Source organism: Haliotis rubra, unplaced genomic scaffold (assembly GCF_003918875.1).
Source record: "Haliotis rubra isolate DU_JTF1 unplaced genomic scaffold, ASM391887v1 Scf1531, whole genome shotgun sequence".
NCBI classification, from domain to species: domain Eukaryota; kingdom Metazoa; phylum Mollusca; class Gastropoda; order Lepetellida; family Haliotidae; genus Haliotis; species Haliotis rubra.
The window spans coordinates 1-9859 of record NW_025765483.1 but is presented as its reverse complement, the minus strand read 5'-3'; positions in this window follow the sequence as shown (position 1 = coordinate 9859).

Sequence of the window (9859 nt, the reverse complement as noted above, 5' to 3'; positions counted from 1 at the left end):
TCCTCGTATGTAAGTGTAACTATGTTGATAGCGAGGAGCGTGTCAGGGAGACATGGGGAATCCCCAAGGACAGCCTCAATAGGGGGAATTAAGTGACGCCTGTTGCGACCAGAACTGGGATACGACCAGAACTGGGATAACTAATATGGTGAATTATACGTCTTACTCTCAACTATGTATTTAATCGACAAACAATTATTAAGATCAAAATCAGCTGCACAACTCGTGTCCTTTATTTTAACTACTGATCGCAAAAAATGCCAATGGCAGCGCTCGATGTGGATGTCCGCCATAATAGCTAAATATAGCAGCGCAGAAAATGTAGAAACGTGAAACTGAAACGAAATAGAATTCATTTTCACACGCTTTACTGTAATTACTCTACTAGCTTAAAAATAAGTGAGCGACCAATTAATGTTCCTGGTTGTGGATGCTGAATTAAAGTGTCAGGTGTTTTTCATTCATATTTTATTCATAATGATTCATTCATTCCCAGAAATGGTTACTGCTCAACTTGAAATATGACTTTCTTGCAATATCTAATGATATTTTAAAATATAGCTAATTATTCCTTTTAACAATATATGTGTATGCCCACAAATAAACCCAGAAAATATATGATGTGAATGGTATTGGATTTTTATTTTATAGTTTAATAATTATGCTTAATATGTGTAAAAATATAGTAAGTTGTATCTAAATATCGGCAAGCCTGGCCATTTTTGCAGTGTTTTATGTAATAATACAGTAAATAGTTTCTTTTAAAAAAGAACGGGGAATAAAAGAAAATGAAATTATGTCATAATTATTTTTTTAATGATGTTACATCCATTCTTGATAGGTATGTATGTATAACAATTCAAGTTTGTTTTGGGGATTTAGCTGTATTTGTGTTATGCCATTTGTGAGAGTATATAAGAGATTGGTATGTTGCTTGGTCATACTTTTCAGAGAATATTTCTTATGAAATACTGAAAAATATACAGGTTCATGTACACATTCATGACACTGTAAAACGAGTGGTGATCTATTATTTATAATGGTAGGGTGTATTCAGTAACACGCCATCACACATAATACTATGCTGATAATGCTGGAGTGAAAGGTCCAGTTAAAGTTCTCATCCCCAAAGTTCACATGGCCCCTAAGCAGTTAGTGGCTCCCTATTTTATAACATGTTTAGCCTCCAAGTAATGTTGTGTTAATATTACTGCTATTAGCATATAAGATTTGCCAGTAAATGATCATTTATAGCTTTCATCATCATTATTGTGTACATGGAAGCTGTTTGTAACAGACACCAGACATACAAGGCATAATTACTACAGAATGAAAAATGTGGGAGAGTTTGTGCCCCATCTCAGAAGGCTATAGTTATAACTTTGAAGAAAAATGATGGTGTAGAAATTATCCAAAACATTTCTTTAATGTTCCTTTGAAAATCCCCTTCCTGGTCAGCTTGATATAAATGGGAAATTCACTGAGCCCTTCATAGCAGCTTGAACTTGTTATTCCACGCATTGTCATCAATAACATTATATTTGCTGAACTAATTAGCGGTCAGAGTTGTCCCCCCTTCACAATTTGCTTGAAAGGGTCATCTGCTCATTGTGTTAGAAGGCCAAGCAGCTGAAGCTTCTTTGATGACATATTGTTACTGAGATGAAACTGTCAAGGTAAATGATGCCTTCATATTTACTTTTTTGTGTGTAATTTTCCCCAGAAACCAATGCTACCTGATATGGATATGGTTGTCAGGCTCAATGACTTAGTCATTGTTTAGAATCAAGTCTCAATGAATGCATGTGTGGTTGCTTATGATCTCAATAACTGGATTGTCTGGTGCAAACTCAGTTATTTACAGATATCATGTAGCTAGAATATTGTGTAGCAACAAACAACAAACAAGCAAAACAATTTATGCCAGCTTTGGATTAGGGAATTTGTGTGATAAATGTAGTCAAGGAAATTAAAACATGCACATATTGCCCCACTGCTTTTAGATTTTGCCCATAAGTATGAAGTATAAGAACCCAAAAGAAAATAATAAATTCCATTAAAATATAGATTATAAACTTGTTCCACTTCAAACACATTTGGTTGAGGGAATATAAGTAATACTATTAAACAAATCTCTTAAAATTAGTACTGTAGATCAGCCCAGTGTGCTCTTAAATATGAAGTGTGATTTGCTATGAGCAGCAAAATGAAATCAGAAGATTCCATTGATTGTAATTTTATGGTGTTATCCCTCTTCTGGTTGAATCTGTATGTATTATACTAATATTGTACAGATTCTCTGAAAATAAGAGATATTGTCCTGTTCAAGATTCAGCCCACAATTTTTAAGTGTCAGATTATTCTGTAGGTATTAGACTTAGGAGACATTATCCCTCACCTGGTCAAAGGCATACAGGGTTAAATCAAGTTAACTCTCTTAAAGTTGTACTAATTAATGGCCTATTTGCTTTCATAGTCTGCTTTCTACATGTCTGAAATATGATCTACTATCATCAGATTTTAAAGTTGTTTTCCTTTATCTAATTAAGGGCATATGAATAGTATAAAATAGTTTTAAAATCTCTAAAATTGTCAATATTGACCTGTTGCATGTAGACTCTGTTTCACAAGTTTCACATATGACTAAATACTATCAACAGCCATGAGGAATCTTTAGATTCGATAACTGTAATTTTTTATTCAACTTTACTCAAGCAGATATTGTCACAACAAGGAATAAGAACGCCATAATAACTTTACCAGATAGATATAACATGAACCTAACAGTTTACACACTCACACCCATTCAGCTTGAGTCAAATAACTATCACCCTTCAAGGGCATCACGCACAGCACACAGTTTAGACACAAATCACACATTGCACAATCACTGTTTCCCTCAAAATACTAAAGGTTACTACATGCAAATAGTGTGCTAACAATCAACCCTTTCATACAATAATACATCCAACTGTAGATTTTAAGGCATATTCCCAATCTTGGTTAAGGACATGTGAGTATCATTATTACTATTTCATTATTAATCCTATAGTATTATTTCATTCAGAATTTGCTGACAAGTTGGAATTGTTATTTACCACTATAAGCTGAGAGGAAATCTGTAAGTTTTAAAGGCTTTATCCCACTTTGGGCAAAGGGCATGTCATTCATGATAACAGTTAAAGTCTCTGAAAATAAGAACTATTGACCCAGTACATTCATAATTTGCTCACAGGTTTGAAATGTTATTCAATATCATCAGCCAAGATACCATTTTGAAATTGTATAAACTGTAGGTTTTAAAGACATTATCCTACTTCTGCTCAAAGGCACGTGATTAATAATAATAGTTAAAAATCGCTGAAAATTTGAACTATTGACCCAGTATAATCACAATTTGTTTGTAAGTTTAAAATGCTATTTACTATCATCATCCCTGAAAAATTCCTGAAATTCCATAAACTGTGGTTTTAAAGGCATTATCCCACTTCTGGTCAAAGGGATGTGATTAATAATAATAGCTAAAAAATATCAAAATAGAATTATAGACACAGTATAAGTCCATAATTTGCCTAGAGGTTTGAAATGCTAATCTTACCATCAGCCCAGATAACTTTGAAATTCCATAAACTGTAGGCTTTAAAGGCATTATCCTGAATTTTAGTCAAATGTGATTACTAATAATATTAAATATCTCTGAACATTTGAATTATTGGATCCAGCACAGTAATAATTTACTTGTAGGTTTGAAATGCTATTTACTATCATCAGCCAAGATAACTTCTTGAAATTCCATAAACTGTGGTTTTAAAGCCATCCCACTTCTGTTGAAATGCATGTGATTAATAATAATAGTTAAAAATCTCTGTAAAATAGAATTATAGACCCAGTACATTCATAATTTGCTCTTCAGAGGTTTTGAAATGCTAATTCTATATCATCAGCCCAGACAACTTGAAATTCCATAAACTGTGGTTTTAAAGGTATTTATCCCACTTCTGGTCAAATGGATGTGATTAATAATAATAGTTAAAAATCTCTGAAAATTTGAATTATTGACCCAGTACATTAATAATTTGCTCAGAGGTTTGAAATGCTATTTACTATCATCAGCCAAGACAACTTCTTGAAATTCCATAAACTGTAGGTTTTAAAGGCATTATCCCACTTCTGGTCAAAGGCACGTGATTAATAATAATAGTTAAAAATATCTGTAAAATAGAATTATAGACCCAGTACATTCATAATTTGCTCAGAGTTTGAAATGCTATTTACTATCATCAGCCAAGAAAACCTTCTTGAAATTCCATAAACTGTAGGTTTTAAAGGCATTATCCCACTTCTGGTCAAATGCATGTGATTAATAATAATAGTTAAAAAATCTCTGAAAATTTGAATTATTGACCCAGTACATTAATAATTTACTTTGTAGGTTTGAAATGCTATTTACTATCATCAGCCCAGACAACTTCTTGAAATTCCATAAACTGTAGGTTTTAAAGGCATTATCCCACTTCTGGTCAAATGCATGATTAATAATAATAGTTAAAATCTCTGAACATTTAGAATTATTGACCCAGTACATTAATAATTTACTTGTAGGTTTGAAATGCTATTTACTATCATCAGCCCAGACAACTTCTTGAAATTCCATAAACTGTAGGTTTTAAAGGCATTATCCCACTTCTGGTCAAAGGCATGTGATTAATAATAATAGTTAAAAATCTCTGTAAAATAGAATTATAGACCCAGTACATTCATAATTTGCTCAGAGGTTTGAAATGCTAATCTATATCATCATCCAAGACAACTTCTTGAAATTCCATAAACTGTAGGTTTTAAAGGCATTATCCCACTTCTGGTCAAATGCATGTGATTAATAATAATAGTTAAAAATCTCTGAAAATTTGAATTATTGACCCAGTACATTAATAATTTACTTGTAGGTTTGAAATGCTATTTACTATCATCAGCCAAGAAAACTTTGAAATTCCATAAACTGTAGGTTTTAAAGGCATTATCCCACTTCTGGTCAAAGGCACGCGATTAATAATAATAGTTAAAAATCTCTGTAAAATAGAATTATAGACCCAGTACATTCATAATTTGCTCAGAGGTTTGAAATGCTATTCTATATCATCAGCCCAGACAACTTCTTTGAAATTCCATAAACTGTAGGTTTTAAAGGCATTATCCCACTTCTGGTCAAATGCATGTGATTAATAATAATAGTTAAAAATCTCTGAAAATTTGAATTATTGACCCAGTACATTAATAATTTACTTGTAGGTTTGAAATGCTATTTACTATCATCAGCCCAGACAACTTCTTGAAATTCCATAAACTGTAGGTTTTAAAGGCATTATCCCACTTCTGGTCAAAGGCATGTGATTAATAATAATAGTTAAAAATCTCTGAAAATTTAAATTATTGACCCAGTACATTAATAATTTACTTGTAGGTTTGAAATGCTATTTACTATATCATCAGCCAAGACAACTTCTTGAAATTCCATAAACTGTAGGTTTTAAAGGCATTATCCCACTTCTGGTCAAATGCATGATTAATAATAATAGTTAAAAATCTCTGAAAATTTGAATTATTGACCCAGTACATTAATAATTTACTTGTAGGTTTGAAATGCTATTTACTATCATCAGCCAAGACAACTTCTTTGAAATTCCATAAACTGTAGGTTTTAAAGGCATTATCCCACTTCTGGTCAAAGGCACAAACTGTGATTAATAATAATAGTTAAAAATATCTGTTAAAAAAGAATTATAGACCCAGTACATTCATAATTTACTCAGAGGTTTGAAATGCTAATCTATATCATCAGCCAAGACAACTTCTTGAAATTCCATAAACTGTAGGTTTTAAAGGCATTATCCCACTTCTGGTCAAATGCATGTGATTAATAATAATAGTTAAAAATCTCTGAAAATTTGAATTATTGACCCAGTACATTAATAATTTATTTGTAGGTTTGAAATGCTATTTACTATCATCAGCCAAGATAACTTCTTGAAATTCCATAAACTGTAGGTTTTTAAGGCATTATCCCACTTCTGGTCAAAGGCATGTGATTAATAATAATAGTTAAAAATCTCTGAACATTTGGAATTATTGACCCAGCACATTCATAATTTACTTGTAGGTTTGAAATGCTATTTACTATCATCAGTTTAAGACAACTCTTGAAATTCCATAAACTGTAGGTTTTAAAGGCATTATCCCACTTCTGGTCAAATGCATGTGATTAATAATAATAGTTAAAAATCATCTGATAATTTGAATTATTGACCACAGTACATTAATAATTTACTTGTAGAGTTTTGAAATGCTATTTACTATCATCAGCCAAGACAACTTCTTGAAATTCCATAAACTGTAGGTTTTAAAGGCATTATCCCACTTCTGGTCAAAGGCACGATTAATAATAATAGTTAAAAATCATCTGTAAAATAGAATTATTGACCCAGTACATTAATAATTTGCTCAGAGGTTTGAAATGCTAATTCTATATCATCAGCCCAGACAACTTCTTGAAATTCCATAAACTGTAGGTTTTAAAGGCATTATCCCACTTCTTGGTCAAATGCATGTGATTAATAATAATAGTTAAATATCTCTGAACATTTGAATTATTGACCCAGTATCATTAATAATTTACTTGTAGGTTTGAAATGCTATTTACTATCATCAGCCAAGACAACTTCTTTGAAATTCCATAAACTGTAGGTTTTAAAGGCATTATCCCACTTCTGGTCAAAGGCACGTGATTAATAATAATAGTTAAAAATATCTCTAAAATTTGAATTATTGACCCAGTACATTCATAATTTGCTTGTAGAGGTTTGAAATGCTAATTACTATCATCAGCCCAGACAACTTCTTGAAATTCCATAAACTGTAGGTTTTAAAGGCATTATCCCACTTCTGGTCAAATGCATGATTAATAATAATAGTTAAAAATCTCTGTAAAATAGAATTATAGACCCAGTACATTAATAATTTGCTCAGAGGTTTGAAATGCTAATTCATATCATCAGCCAAGACAACTTCTTGAAATTCCATAAACTGTAGGTTTTAAAGGCATTATCCCACTTCTGGTCAAATGCATGTGATTAATAATAATAGTTAAAAATCTCTGAAAATTTGAATTATTGACCCAGTACATTAATAATTTACTTGTTTGTTTGAAATGCTATTTACTATCATCAGCCAAGACAACTTCTTGAAATTCCATAAACTGTAGGTTTTAAAGGCATTATCCCACTTCTGGTCAAAGGCACGTGATTAATAATAATAGTTGTAAAATATCTGTAAAATAGAATTATAGACGCAGTACATTCATAATTTGCTCAGAGGTTTGAAATGCTAATCTATATCATCAGCCCAGACAACTTCTTGAAATTCCATAAACTGTAGGTTTTAAAGGCATTATCCCACTTCTGTTCAAATGCATGTGATTAATAATAATAGTTAAATATCTCTGAACATTTGAATTATTGACCCAGTTCATTCATAATTTGCTCAGAGGTTTGAAATGCTATTTACTATCATCAGCCAAGAAAACTTCTTGAAATTCCATAAACTGTAGGTTTTAAAGGCATTATCCCACTTCTGGTCAAATGCATGTGATTAATAATAATAGTTAAAAATCTCTGTAAAATTTGAATTATAGACCCAGTAGTATTAATAATTTACCTGTAGGTTTGAAATGCTATTTACTATCATCAGCCCAGACAACTTCTTGAAATTCCATAAACTGTAGGTTTTAAAGGCATTATCCCACTTCTGGTCAAAGGAACGTGATTAATAATAATACTTAAAAATATCTGTAAAATAGAATTATAGACACAGTATATTAATAATAATTTGCCTCAGAGGTTTGAAATGCTAATTATTTATATCATCAGCCCAGACAACTTCTTGAAATTCCATAAACTGTAGGTTTTAAAAGCAGCATTATCCCACTTCTTTCAAAGGCACGTGATTAATAATAATAGTTAAAAATATCTGTAAATTAGAATTATTGACCCAGTACATTAATAATTTACTTGTAGGTTTGAAATGCTATTTACTATCATCAGCCAAGAAAACTTCTTGAAATTCCATAAACTGTAGGTTTTAAAGGCATTATCCCACTTCTGGTCAAAGGCACGTGATTAATAATAATAGTTAAAAATATCTGTAAAATAGAATTATAGACCCAGTACATTAATAATTTGCTCAGTAGGTTTGAAATGCTATTCTACTATCATCAGCCAAGACAACTTCTTGAAATTCCATAAACTGTAGTTTTAAAGGCATTATCCCACTTCTGGTCAAATACATGTGATTAATAATAATAGTTAAAAATCACTGATAATTTGAATTATTGACCCAGCACAGTAATAATAATTTACTTGTAAGTTTGAAATGCTATTTACTATCATCAGCCCAGACAACTTCTTTGAAATTCCATAAACTGTAGGTTAAAGGCATTATCCCACTTCTGGTCAAAGGGACGGATTAATAATAATAGTTAAAAATATCTGTAAAATAGAATTATAGACGCAGTACATTCATAATTTGCTCAGAGGTTTGAAATGCTAATCTATATCATCAGCCCAGACAACTTCTTGAAATTCCATAAACTGTAGGTTTTAAAGGCATTATCCCACTTCTGGTCAAATGCATGTGATTAATAATAATAGTTAAAAATCTCTGAAAATTTGAATTATTGACCCAGTACATTAATAATTTCATTTGTAGTTTTGAAATGCTATTTACTATCATCAGCCAAGACAACTTCTTGAAATTCCATAAACTGTAGGTTTTAAAGGCATTATCCCACTTCTGGTCAAATGCACGGATTAATAATAATAGTTAAAAAATCTCTGAAAAATAGAATTATAGACCCAGTACATTCATAATTTGCTCAGAGGTTTGAAATGCTATTTACTATCATCAGCCCAGACAACTTTGAAATTCCATAAACTGTAGGTTTTAAAGGCATTATCCCACTTCTGGTCAAAGGCATGTGATTAATACATAATAGTTAAAAATCATCTGATAAAATTGAATTATAGACCCAGTACATTAATAATTTTCTCTAGAGGTTTGAAATGCTAATCTATATCATCAGCCCAGATAACTTCTTGAAATTCCATAAACTGTAGGTTTTAAAGGCATTATCCCACTTCTGGTCAAAGGCACGTGATTAATAATAATAGTTAAAAAATCTCTGTAAAATAGAATTATAGACCCAGTACATTAATAATTTGCTCAGAGGTTTGAAATGCTATTTACTATCATCAGCCAAGACAACTTCTTGAAATTCCATAAACTGTAGGTTTTAAAGGCATTATCCCACTTCTGGTCAAATGCATGTGATTAATAATAATAGTTAAAATCTCTGAAAATTTGAATTATTGACCCAGTTCATTAATAATTTACTTGTAGGTTTGAAATGCTATTTACTATCATCAGCCAAGACAACTTCTTGAAATTCCATAAACTGTAGGTTTTAAAGGCATTATCCCACTTCTGGTCAAAGGAACGATTAATAATAATAGTTAAAAATATCTGTAAAATAGAATTATAGACCCAGTACATTAATAATTTGGTCAGAGGTTTGAAATGCTAATCTATATCATCAGCCCAGACAACTCTCTTGAAATTCCATAAACTGTAGGTTTTAGCAGCATTATCCCAATTCTGTTCAAATGCATGTGATTAATAATAATAGTTAAAAATCTCTGAAAATTTGAATTATTGACTCCAGTTCATTAATAATTTGCTTAGTAGGTTTGAAATGCTATTTACTATCATTAGCAGCCAAGAAAACTCCCTTGAAATCTCCATAAACTGT